Source organism: Takifugu flavidus, chromosome 21 (assembly GCF_003711565.1).
Source record: "Takifugu flavidus isolate HTHZ2018 chromosome 21, ASM371156v2, whole genome shotgun sequence".
Lineage (NCBI taxonomy): Eukaryota > Metazoa > Chordata > Actinopteri > Tetraodontiformes > Tetraodontidae > Takifugu > Takifugu flavidus.
In genome coordinates this window covers 2,673,390-2,687,399 of record NC_079540.1, presented here as the reverse complement: position 1 = coordinate 2,687,399, position 14,010 = coordinate 2,673,390, and positions in this window count along the sequence as shown.

Here is a 14,010-nt window from a genome sequence, read left to right as displayed (position 1 = left end):
TAATCTGCTTATAATGCGCCTGCATTATGCTTCACTTCATACCAAGCTTTCATTGAAAAGTGTTTTTAAGCAGCCCTTTGTTACAAGAATGAGCATTTGAATGACATTTGTCATTGTTTTAATCTCCAAGAAGAGGTTGGAGAAGATAATGTTGGAAAAGTATCTTTTTTCATTTAAAATGCATCTTTTTTTTCACCCAGCTCCTCAATAATTGTGGGTTTTATGGGGGCAAAAACATAGGAAATTGTTTTTAAAACAGTCATCTTGACCCTTGATGGCTGCACTTCCACACATTTCATAAGTAAACATGTATAATTTTATGCAAATGCTAACATGGCTATGACAGCAAAGTTGTTAACAGCTCTTGAAAAGCAAAGTATATCTTAATGTAGCCTTCAAAAGCAGCATGACTGTACTTAATGCAGAGCTCAAATGTTGTGTTGTTACAATAAATGTGTGATTAATTTCCCCCGTTGAGTGAAACAAACCAACACGCTGTGCCTGTCACATTGATAGATACGAAAAGCATTAGCAGCGACTTCGACTGCGAATGAAAACAAGGCAGGATGGATTCGCCCGGCGAAGAGTTGTGGCGTGAATGTACTGATCTTTATCTGGACCCATCGCTTGTATTTATGGGTTCGTCCCCCTTTTGACTGACTCCAGTCTCCCTCTTCTCCCTCCATTTCTGTCAGGCTGTTAGTCGGCCTTTAATTGCCAAACATTAAAAATAATGCTGAAGTAGAATCCCCCAGGCGCCACTTCCAGGGTAAATGGCATCTCTGCAGCCGCCACCTACACGTACCCATGAAGACATGTCAACATGATTTCACATAATTTGCTTTCACCATCGGAGGTGAGGGTTCGTCTTCTGATTGTCAGTTGAAAAAAAAAAAAGCAGCATTGTCTTTCAAAGGTGCGATAATATTCAAAGCGAGGGATGAAAATGTATTTACCTAGTTAAGAAATGAATTAAATTCAAATTCATTCCAGGTGATATTGAGCAGGAGAGACGCTGACAGAGATTAGAAATAGAAAATGGAGCATGCAGCTGTAGCTCCATCCGCCCATGATGCTCTCGCTCCTCACAGTAGCGGGACTTTTGGCCAAAGATCTCTTCGGAGTTCAGAGGACATTTTGTAAAAGCCAAGATCTCCATAGTGAAAATGTGCTCGTCCTGCAACAGGTCCGGACTGTGTGATATGACCGGTGGCATTTCTCACACTATGCTATGATAGGACTCACGTCCTGCTAAAAACGCAGATCTAAACGCATCTTCTTGCATTTTTCCAGACATATTTGGTGTGTTCGTTTCCACTCCCAGTCACAGCCTTGGTTTGGAGGAGAAGACACGGTTCTTTGTCCTGTTTAATATTCTTATCTCAGTTTTGCGGCTATGCCTGCAGTGTGCGCTGAATTCTCTCCCTCCCCCTATCTCCCAGCCCCAGAGTTCCCTCATATTGACGGAGAAACTGTATCAGCACAGATACTGAGTGAAATGAATTTGGGGTTTATGAAATGCACAGGCTCATAAAGGGGGGGGGGGGGGGGGGGGCAACAGAACCATGGAGATAACTTATCGCGCGATGGATTTAGTACGTTTTTGCTGCAGTTATTATCCTGTATCGTTGCAGAGCCACTCTGAGGGCAGGGAGTTATTCTTCAGTTTGTTGGGGGGGTTCAAAACGTGTCAAGGCTATCAGAGGAGACACGTCTTTGTCAACTATAACAGTAACCGACAAGCTGAAAGAACTTAATGCAGCAATGATTTAGGTAGGAACTGAAGATGGCAAAAGGAAACCTCCAGGAGAGATTATGTTTACATCTAGGATGTTCTGTATCTGCCAAAACCCTGAACAAGTGCAAGAATTTTATATTAAAACAACCCAAGGACGTCATATAATAGTCTTCAGAATCATTTGATAAGAAATGTGGACAAAAATCTGCAGCCAGTCTTGTTCACTGATGTCTTTAACTCGAAAGACACGATTAAGACCAGTTGACTTGTTGATTAAAATCCAACAAGTATCACAAGCAAGATAAATATTTTAGCTTGTCAACACATCAACGACGTCTATAACTACCCCACAGAGGCAAAGGAAGGTTTCTGTATTTGGACAGCTGGGCGGCAAAGACTCCAAATATATAGTTCAACACACAGAAACACATATTTACATTTATGTCAGTATAATTTATTGTATAACTTTGCTGTTTAAATAAAAGCAGTTTCTGCTATAGTTCCTCCAACACACTGTGTGATTCCATCCCCAGCTGTGTGTGAGCCGGTTATCCAAAACCAGCGTTTCTGCAGGTGCTGCAGCTGCATCTCCACCTATATGTCTGTCACCCCCCCCACACCCCCCACAGACACTTTTCAGATTTTCTCTTCTTTGTTTACTCGCTTTTACTCTAGAAGCTACAATTTGGGCGCAATCATACATCGTCTCGCTCTGTAAAATACCCATAATAATCCACATGACACACACACAGGTATAATGCTGCACTGTTTGGCTATCACAATTTGGTACACCCCACCACTGCCTCGCCCACGTGTCATGAGACAGCTGCAGAGTTGTGACATGTTAATTTCAGCCCTGAGTTGACCTCCAGCTATTTATCCTTCAACTCTGTAAACAGTGGTAGCACCAGTTAACACCAATTAATGGCCACTAATCATTGCCAGATGCTGCACCTTGAGTATAATTTGCTCCACTTCTACGCTTGCACTTAGCCCCGGGTCACATGACTGTGACTTTCTGTGGTTTGCTGCCCCAACTTTGTGCACATCTACTGTCAGCTTACAGTCATTAGCATGCACAAATTGATGTTTCCTTTTCACCCGTAAGTTTGTCAGTGTTGTATAGGTTAATGTTGTGTATCGTATTTTGCATCAATTTGTGGTCACTTTCAGAGAAATTTCTTTTTTGTCTCAGTTCGTTGTCAGCCTGCCACTGAACACACTGTGAAGAAGCCCACAGCAGAGAAAACAGCAGGGTTGTAAACATTAAAAAAAAAAAAAACACTATGGGGCAGGCGGTGCATTAAAATGTAACAAACCAAATTCCAGCCAATCACCAACAAGACAGTTACGGAAACATTGGGGGAGGGGCGGACTTTCTGTTTGGTTTTATATTTGGTTCGAACGTCAACGGAAGTGACATCATGCAAGACGGCATTGTGCACCCTTAACTAAAGTTTTAAAAAAGCTTCATTTGCTATGGAGAACACAAACAGAAATAGAGCCTTAACTTAACCACATATGGTAAAATGTGTTTCTAAGGATAATATTAGTGCTAGCCTAACTGTTACTTAAATATCTCTTGGCTCCCTATGCAAACAATACAACTAGCGATTTGAAACCTATAATGATGGTGATGGTGCAAGAAGCTAGCTACAGAGAAATGATTGCCCAATATTGAGGTCAACTATGCCCTGTTTCAATTAAATTAAAAGGAGCCTAATGCCCGTTTAAGAACCACCAGAGGATAATACACAGATGCTTTACAGCCTATATGTAGCTTGACCTACAGCTAAAGAGAGAAACTATCCAAATATCTTGAAGGCAAACAGGCTCATGAGGATCCTTAATAGCTACAAATGAGAAACCCATCTGCCAATTAAATGACAGATCCTGTGTTTATGTCCCTTGAAAGACAGACGGGGGGAAGAATACAACAGAGGAGTCAACAAATGTTTTTGCTAGCTCCCAGAAAAGATTTTCTCCGAGCAGAGCATTCTGAAAAGCGTTATTCTCCCCTCGGTTTGTGCCCGCTCCAACATTATTCTTGATTTGCTGCCTCATTGTTTGTATTGATTAGTCAAGTGTGTGCTGCTCGCTCTCCTGCTTGCCAACTGTACCGTTGCCAAGGGAAAGCGCGAACGAGCCTCTGCCAGCGACAGCCTCTGCCGACAACAGCTGTGCCACATATGCTGCGGATCGATATAAACAAACATGGCCTCCTCGCACCGGGGAAAAGGACTGACAGGTATGATTCATCTCCAATGCCACCGGCGGGAGGCAGAAGTAATAACACCAAAAGATCTTTCCCCGACCGTGCCATCGACCACTGGGTTTAGCGGGGTACTTGGGGGAGATCATTTGCCCCCTGAAGGTACCTGGCAGGGCTCCCCATAGAACCCCTAGCTGCTTTGATAAGGATCAGAGCAGCGTGGCTGTAATTTGTGGAGTTCCGTACCAGGAAAGAGCAGAGAAGATAAATGGAAACTGGGCACGGATCATTGGTGCTGCGCCAGCCACAGTAAAAGTGAATATTCAACACAGACAGCAGGGAAGAGCACGCCGCACAAGCGATTCATGACACGCTGCTGCTTAATTAGTGCTTTTTAAGCTATGCCGTGCCAGCATACGGGCATCTCTCCAAGGGAGATGATGCGTTTCACTCCAAAAAGTAATGATGACATTTCGATGCAACTGTCCTTTTAGGAGTCCAACTGTTGCCACATGGACCTTCACGATTGTGGGACGGGCTTATGTCTCCAGGGCGCAGTCAGAGACACGGGCCGAGGAGGACAATGGTGGTGTGGAGCAGCTCTGATGTTCCAGTGATGAAGAATAATGGCTTGAAACAATTTTTCCCAGAGGAGTCAAATTGAAAGAATTAAACACTGGGATGAGGTTTCATCAGCATGTAATTATGGAAAAACAAAGCAAACAGCAATGGATGGTGAAGAGGGGCATTTCCAAAGGGTCCAGGGACATTTTATTGGGTATATATGTTAATAATAAGCATCTGCTGCCGCATTAAATGACAATAAATCAATTTCCTTCAGTGTCTGGATGTGACTTGAGCAGCAGTTTTGTGAGCCCTTCTCCTCCTGTTGGTTGTGCACCGTGTGTGGGTAACTTAGCTGCTGCTGGTGGGCTCTAATGGATGCTCAAGTGTCGGCAAGCTGCACGAAGCCGAGACCCAGCTGAGCAGGTGTGGGCGGGAGATGCAGCCCACAGCTGGCCAACTGGGAACCAGGCTCAGCAGCGGTACAGCCGAGCCTGATGTGATGTTGTGTGGCAAACAGGTGAAACAAAGCTGGACACCAACAAAGCTACAGCACTTTTACCTCCTTTGAAATTTGAAAAAGCCACATCAGTCAAAGCTTATTGACTGGAAATGTGGTCTGTGCTTTTTCCTTTTTCTGCTCTTTCTCCCCCCCATATCTCCCTTTCTCCTCACTATACCCAGCCAGTCATTGGCCAGAGGTTCCTCCTACTGACTCTGGTCCTGTTCAAGGTTTATTCCTGTTAAAAAGATTTTCTTTGCCATTGATGCTCACTTGAGGGTTCTGCCAAGTAACTAAAAACAATGTTGATTGTCATGAATTGTTTTTATTCATTTTAAAACAAGGTTGACTTTAACTGAATTGAAGTCAGCTGAGCTCGATCCCCAGCAGGAAGGACACATACCTACAGGACCCGTCTTCATTGAATCTTCCCCCTCTTTGCTGTCAGTCACTGAGGCATAAGATCAGAATCATGGCAAGACCATAATGTGAGGTGTGAGGTTTTACAGAGATAAAGACCAGGATATCGAAGGGCCCCAGAAGAGTCACCTAAAGGGGCCACAGAGGAACTGACAGGATGAAGGCCTGGATGTTAAAGTTTATTTGGGGTTAGGCAAAGGGTCGACTCTCATGTCTGTGAGGTATGAGGGGGTCTTGGTTATGGATGTGTAGTGGTAGCTCAGAGGAATCTCTGTTCAAACCACGGTGAAATCTATGGAAGGTGTTCTTGTGTACTGGAGGAGGTGCAGGGTGCCTTGAAAGCACCACCAAGGTGCCCTTGAGCAAGATATTGAACCCCCCCCCCCCCCCCCCCCCCCCCCCCCCCCCTCTCCCCACCCTGGATGCTAGTGAATCCCATATGCAGCTGGGATAAGAAAAAAAAGAAGCGTTGGGGAGCCAGCGGAGGTGCTGTGTTCACGACACAGGGTTGGGTGAGGAGGCGGGCAGCAGAGCCTTAGGGGGTTTGGAACTGTTGCAAATGTCGTGTCTGGAAGAGGAAGGCGTGGACCAGAGAAGCAGCAGCAGAGAAGAGCGAGTCTGGTTGACCTGCGGAGGCGTGTTACACAATTACAACACAAGTATGGTCAAAATCAAATATTAGTTCTATTGCTTTAGTTGCTCAGCGAGAACTTCAGGTCAGGCTTTCATTGTTCTTGTCCTTGTCCTGTGTTTACTTATTCAGTCCACGGTGAAACGTTTCCTTCTCTCTTGATAGAACCTGCATGCTGCTTCGACCGTCGGATTTTTTGCAGTAGGAATTTCCAGTGCTGAGAGTAGTTCCTGGATATAATCTCTGGTGAGGAGCCAGTATAGCTTGAACGCCCCTCTGCAGAGGTGGAGGCGTCAAAACAGTGGCTGCCATCTTCATACAATATTTAGGAGGGTGAGGAAGAGAGAGAAGTAATCAAATCGAGGCGTCCTCACCAGTGAAACTTTATCTAAAAGAAAACACATCATTTGTAGGCTTACGATCCTCTTTTGTGATCATAAGAACAATAAAGGGAGTTTTATTTTGGGGGTGTTATGAATAGGGAACGTTTAATCAGCCCTACTGACATGGAGCTACTTAATAATCAGGGTTCATATTTGGATAAGTGTTGATTGGTGCATTTAAATCAGGCCCATTGTGTGCCGCACTCATTAACACGACCAAGACTCGGTGGGAAACCTCAATCAGGAGGATGTCAGAAGTCACCACAGACAGTTTCCTCAGGGATCCTCGGCTTCAAGGGGCGACAAGGGGGAAAAAAGCCATAATAATAACAATAAAAACACATGCAAGAAACACAGTTGGAGTGAAACAAGACATTTGCCCCTTTTGTTTTGATCGTGGATCCCGTAACGCACCCTCAAACGATCAAATGCTACAAGGGTGACACATATTTCTCCCCTAATTTCCTTTGTGCTCCAACTTCTTTTCTTTTACTTGAAGATTTTTTCCTCCTCTTTTTTGTCCTGTGCGGCAAAACTCCAACCTTAATGTGAGATGAGTCATCTGAAAGGGATGTAAGAGTTTTAAAAGACAGAGTTTCTGCATCTTTTTCTCATTCATTGCGTAGCGATCCATGGAAAACAGACCTCTGTAACATACAACTGTCGTATTTTACAGTTTTTATCCAGATGCTGGTTATTGGTCACCGGGCAGGTCGGCGTTGAACCGGGTTTCCATGGTTGCGGTCTCATTTACCTTTGTTCTTTAAACATTTACCTTTCTGCAACTGCACATGTATTTTGTCTTTATTCCTGGCTGAAAGGCCCCACACGGTGCGACGACCCCGCCGTGTTTTTCTGGTTCCATTCAACCGAAGTCAATCACTGACTAGCAGCTAAATGATTCAGACGTGAAACCGCGAGGTGGGACTGGCGGTGGGTTACGTGATCCGCCGTGAACTTCTTGTGGCAGAGGAACAGAACGATCCGTGGGTGAAGTCAGAGGGAACAAAGAGGCAGGCGGTGACATCGTGCCCTGACCTGATCCAGCCTGGAACATCAAAACGTCAACGTCGCAGTGGGCACCAGGAACCCAGGACCCAAACGAGGGGGCAGAGATAGTTAACCTGCAGCGCTGATGGGGGGATGGCAGTTAGCTCTGCGGGGAGGGCTCTGTTCCTCTCTGCTAGGCCAGTGCATCAAGCTCCAGCCTCTGCAGTGGTTCTTCTTAATGGGCTCCTGCCACACTCCTCAGATGCACCCTGACTTATTTATCACAGCACCAACGTTGCGTGTTCTTGGTATAATGTTGCACTTCAATATGTGTAAGAATTATTCTTTGTTTCTCATCATTTTTACATGTGAACTGGTTTTTGCCCCACCTCTATATTGTAATTAAATATACTCTATGTGTAATTACAATATTTCATTCAACTGTGCATATATGCTAGCACACAAATGGGAAATATATTCAAGAAATTAGCATATTGCACTCATTTATTATAATATACTATTACAAGATATGCTAATTGGCTGCATTGTTTATCTTATTATATAAGATAAGTAATTACCTCATATTATATAATGATTTTCAAAGCCCCTGCCTAATTAGCCTATATAGGTTTTTTGAACTGGGACATTAATTGAAAATACACGGACCTTTCCTGGTTTTGACTATTTTAAAATTAATTCTGTGTCTCGACGTGTACTCTTGTTCTTTCTGGACATTTCCTCATAATGGTCTGTTTTGTTCAAAGCAGCATTAAACCATCATACCAGTAACTGGGGGGGTAAGTGTTGACAGCGCACAAAAACACACAACCACACATCCTCCTACTTCTGTCTTCATCGAGACTTTCAGGCACAATATATCACCCAGCTCCCTAAATCGCTAAACCCAATCTCACCCCAAACCTAAAACCATGTTTTAACCCTCAAACAGCCCGTTGAAGTTGTGAGGACCAACCAAATGGCCCCACTTTACAAACACGGCCCCACTTTTTTCGTAGAATGGGTAAACTGGTGCTCAGTATGTCTCAAATGTGAGCACACACACACACACACACACACACACACACACACACACACACACACACACACACACACACACACACACACAGAGCGTGCCCTCAGACCTAGGAGACTTTGCACATGAAAGGTGCTCCACATCAGAAGAAGTCAAATTGGCCTTGGCTGGGAGGACTGGTCCAATCAACCTCCAACCGTATAATTAGTAATTAGATTGGGATTACGGTGGGCTCGGTGGAGGAGCGTGGCCAATTCAAATCAGCATATGAAATGTGATTAAATTAATACGAGGAAAAATTGAAATATTAATGTCCTTTTCTTCCACTGGGTCTCAGTTTGATTTGTTTGAACTTTGGTTAATTACAGACTCACAGAGTGAAGCGAGTTGGGCATCCTCCATGTTCTCCAGACCACGGGGGGGGGGGGGGGGGGGGGGGTCCCAACGTTTCTACATGCTGATTGGGATACAACGGCAAACTCACTATTCTCTCTATGTGCTTGACTTTATCCGAACATGACAGTGACATCATGGATTAAAAGCCTTTACGTGTTTGGTTTGCTGATGAATTGTGCGTCTCTGAGCATTGGATTGCATTTAAAGTTAAGCATGTGAATGCTGAGCAGAGCTAGAACCTTTGTTCGTGGTGCAGGAGAGCGAGCAAATGTGCAATCAGCCGCCCGTTCAGCTCTTCACTTACCGCTTGTGTCAAAGGCTTCCCGGTATTAAAAGGAATAATTCTTAACAATATACCTGTCATCCTGATTTTCATTTCCAGCAGAAGACCTAATAAATGTAGTGACCAGAGGGGTTATTGTACAATGCTGACAGCCGCTAATTTATTTCTTTTAAAAAGGCAATTACAATTATATTATTTAAAATTACAACGTTCAGCCCAGTTTGGCAAAAAGAAAGCGAGAGCTCCGGTGAATGGATGTCAGTGTGGAAGATGTGGCCGTGTCCCCGATTGTGAAGCTTTATGTGGTCCATGTGCCTTTAGGTTTAAGCTAATGTTAGCCACTGCAAAGCTTTAGCCATTTGTTGTCCAAATTGGCATTAATATTAGACCCTGCATGTGCGGTAGTTGTGTTTCAATAACTGACACCAGTCCTGACACCTGAGGAAGCACAGGTCCAACTCTAAGGATCGATAATAGCATGAAAATAGGCACTCAGTTGCTTCAAAATGCTGCTGCGCACCTCTGTACGAGAACCCTGAAAGCAGGACCACATCTCCCCAGTTCTGCCCATTAGCCCCCCCCCATCGCAGCATTGAATTGATTCAAGTTTGGTTTTTGAAGCTCTTAATGGACTGGTCATTTTTTATATCTTTTAAAGCGCTATATTTCCTCAAGAGCACTAAGCTCCACCGACTAATTACTTGTTGTGGCTCCAAAAACAAGGCTGAAGAACAGTGGGGCCGACCTGCTGACTCATGTTAGACTGGCCCCCAGCCTGTCTGCTCTCAAAGCTCATCTTAAACCCCATTTACTCACTGGCTTTCACCCAAAAATAGAGTCTTGTTGTCGTTTTGCTATTTTGTCTATTTTATTTTTTTTTATTGTGCAGCACTTTGGTCGAGCTTGGGTGCCTGGAAGAGGCTTTATAAATAAACTGAATTATTGAATTATTCACAGTTCGGGTCAAAATGGACAACAACTCCCGTTTATCTGATGTTTATCCCGTGTCACGTCCTGTCGAACAAACCCTAACATCCTTCCTTTCCATCCGAGTGAGGATTTTAAAGCGCTGCTGACTCTTGGCAGAAGTGCACAATACAGGATGATTTATTGATGATGGCTGTACTGGTGGGGGGGGCACGCACTGCCTCTGTGCATTAAAATGTATGATATAAGGGGGGGGGGGTGAGACATCTACATGGGCAAAAAAAGATGAATAAATATTGGAAGATTCTTATAAAATATTCACGGCAACACAAACAATAAGAGCAACAGAGGGATTTAGGAGCGGCCCTGGAGTCTGTAGGGGATCGTTTTTCAAAGGCTGTACGCACACGTCTCACCGAAGAGGCAAGAAGAGCAAGCTTCTTCTTTCTCTCTCTCTGATGAATTGGCTCTCAGCATGTGAAAACAAATATCTGCTTGAGATCAGAGGAGTTGCCCTCGGAGGAATCTTTGTTTTTAAGTAATCGGAGGAGTAAAAAGAGCGGCGCTTTAAACACGACGGCTCCTCGGGAGGTGTTTGATACTGCAGCAGGTGCACGTTCTGATGAGAACCCGAAGGAGGACGTGGATGGCTCGTACCAACGAGCGGGTTCGTCACGCCGGGGTTTCTCTGGTCTCTTTGATTCCTTGTTTTGTTACTCCTGTTGTCCTGGTAATGCTGCGTTTGTCTCCCGCAATAATGCTGTAGGTTTAAAATCCCCATGCATCCTTCTGCATATTCATTTATGCTGCTTCAACCATTAAAAAAAGGCTAACGTTGCTGCGCTTTGGAAAGGCTTGCTAATGCGTTCTGTTTTTCTATTTATCAAACTGGCAGAAAAAAAATGAGTTACTAAGTGAGCAAGACTGGAGCTGACTCACTGCGGGAAGATTATGTAGAGAGCCGACGTCTTGTCGGAGCTAAATCCATTAGAGGTCAAGCCAAAAAAGAAACCTACAGTCCTTTTTTACATGTTTGGCTTTCTATCATTGTAGAATAACATTCTGATATTTTCCTTTGATGCCTGTCACGCAAATGCTCTGAATCAAAATGTCACATTAAATTCTCCCTAAAGCCCATTCAGAACCTTTATATTACAGCTGGAGTCATCCGGAAGACTTTCCGTGTTTTAAATCCTCTCTGACTCGGCTGTCTTTGGCTCCTCTTTCTCTTATCAGTTCTTGTTCTGACATTGTCAGACCGAACCTTCGTTTCTCATGAAAGGACACAGACAGGAAGTGCAGCAGAGCAGCGGTCGTCCACCCAGCAGGGTTCACACGGCGCACCTCCCTTCACCTTGGAGCCCAGGTCCCATGTGAAAACCGGGTAGGACAGAAAACCCGACCTTGGATGACTGGATTGATGGTGTTTCCACTGCGTAGCTCTGATAAATAATAAACCACCGCAGAAAAACACATTATCCTCCCTTTTCCATCAGTTGATGTTCACCTCCAGGCCCTTCCGTCTACCTCCGCCCGGCCACCACGTGAGCGCCGGGCCCCTCAGGTGGGAGCTGCAGGGGTGGGATCAAAAAACGCAGGACGCGTCTCACACCTCGGAGGCTGCAGCTGCGCGGCGCGTCTGCTTCCCCTGCCTGTAGACACGCTGCTCGTGTGCTCCATCGCAGCAGACATCCTAAAACAGTCTGCACGCTCCCCACTCACAACCCCGGTTCTCGTCTGTTGTTCACTGAACATCACATTTTACGACTGTTGCCGCGATACCATTTTAATAGCAGCGCGTCAAGTAACGCATGCTTAGCTAACGCAATTTGCATTAGCCTCCTCAATGCTCTGCAGGCTGCTGTAACTCCCACATGTGGATGTGTACTTCTATTTTTTTTTAAAAAAAAAGGGAAGTAGAGGCACATTAAGGCATGAAAGGCCCGGCAAGAAATCCAGAAAACCATGGCTGCCGCTGAGCCGAAGGTGGCGGACGTGTGTGTGTAAAATGGCGTTCCCCGTGGCGGGGGAAAGGAAAGAGTGGACAAGGTTACCAATGCTTACCCCCGTTGAAAGGACTGGGGGGGTAAGTGTTGACAGCAATTTCACTGCGGGGTGGCGGCACACACACACTCACAGCGCCCCGGGTGCTCTCGGCCTGTGCACGGTGTCTGATTGCACTAAATTGTGGTACTGTTTTTAGTACACAAACAAGTGTTAGCCTGGCGGCTCCGCCCACCAAGCAGGTGGGGGTTGGGAAGGAAAAAGGGACGCGAGGAGAGTCTTTCTAGTGTTTTGCACCTTTCATGGATGAGCGATTTCATTTGAAACTCTTTAGGTGTGGATTTAAGTGTGTAAAAGGCCACGTTTAGTCGGAAAAGACATAAACCGCTGCAGGAAATTGTCACGTGATGATTCACGGATTCATTTTTATTGAAGGGAAACAATGTCGGGCGCGAGTGCATCTCCGTGTCCTCAAGGAACGGTCTGCGGGGAGATAAGGAGATAAATTATTCATACAAATGTAATTACCGCAATATTAAAAATGCACGGGAAATGTAATTTTGTGGCCGAAAGAAGAGGAAGAAGGGGGGAAAAACCCTCTCCTAAGTTCCATTCCACAATCAAACCCCTCTGCCTTTTTATCACAAGCACCGAACACTTAAAAGTTGTTACAGCAATTTGTTGTACGCAAAAATGATGAAGTATGGCCATTGTAATGGGCTGCGACGTCTCATCTAAGATTCCGCTCCATCTAACGGTGCAGTTATTTTCCAGAGAGCGAAGCATTTCCCTCCAATCTCATCCATCTCGCTTATAGAAATCAGTGTCTTAATCGGGTTAGAGCCTGCGCAGTAGGGGGAGAGAGGAGAGACCACAATCTCGTTTACCTTAATGGGCAATGTTTTCGGCACGGTTAACCAATGAGGAGGCTCATTTAGTCAGAAGGCAGAACTCGGGGTGCTAATGGTCGGGGAATTTGACAAAGCGCAACAGAAGAACGCCAAGCAAAGCATTAAAACGCTTAATTATCCTCCATTTTAATACATAAATTTGACACCGTTTTTAACACTCCTAAGCAACAAATACCCATTCGCGCAATGGTCCACAGCGCCTACGACGTAATGTAAAGTTCAGATAACCGTAGACACCGGAGCAATTTCTTCACAGAAAGTAACACAAATTGGCTTAATGGGCACGTGAACAAAGAGCCGAGCTAATTGCAGCTGCCACTGACCCCTCCGTGGAAGCTGTGCACAGTCAGAGGGCACGGGAGGATAATTACAGCCAAGCCGACCAAGGCGTTTCACCGTGAACGTCCACTCACTGCCTGGCGGACTGTATGCCGCTCCACTTCCTTCCTGCACATCCCTCAGAAGAAAAATGTCTTTGCTCCTCGTTGTGCACCAGGTTGCAGGTAGGAGACGGGAACACACCCTGGACATGTGACCAGACTGCTGCAGGAGGATTCAACTACCAACCTTGTCGCTGCGACTCGACGCATCATCGATTCACGTCCGGTGGAATACAACAGTGAGGGAGGACGTCATTCATAGATCATTAAAACACTCGAAACTAGTGTCCGATACATGTGTGACCTCTAACCTCTGACACCAGCCTTGCTTGCTCTCTCTCTCTCTCTCTCTCACATCCCGCGAGTGTCTCTCTCTCCTTCTCTGCAGTGGTTTCCCCCGTCAGTAGGGTGTGCAGTCACACCAGTACGCTCCACTGAGCACCCTGAAAGGACGCCAGGTTAGCCTGAACGACAGCCTGAGGACTGTGTGTGCGTGCACGTGTGTGTGTGTGTGTGTTTGTGCGTGCTTTGTGCACAATTGGCATGTGAAGTGGCTATCATACCCATCAAAGTGCACAAGCGATAGCCCGCACTGCTGCAGGTGATGTCCTAGGTGTCCATTTACCTGGCCGGCAA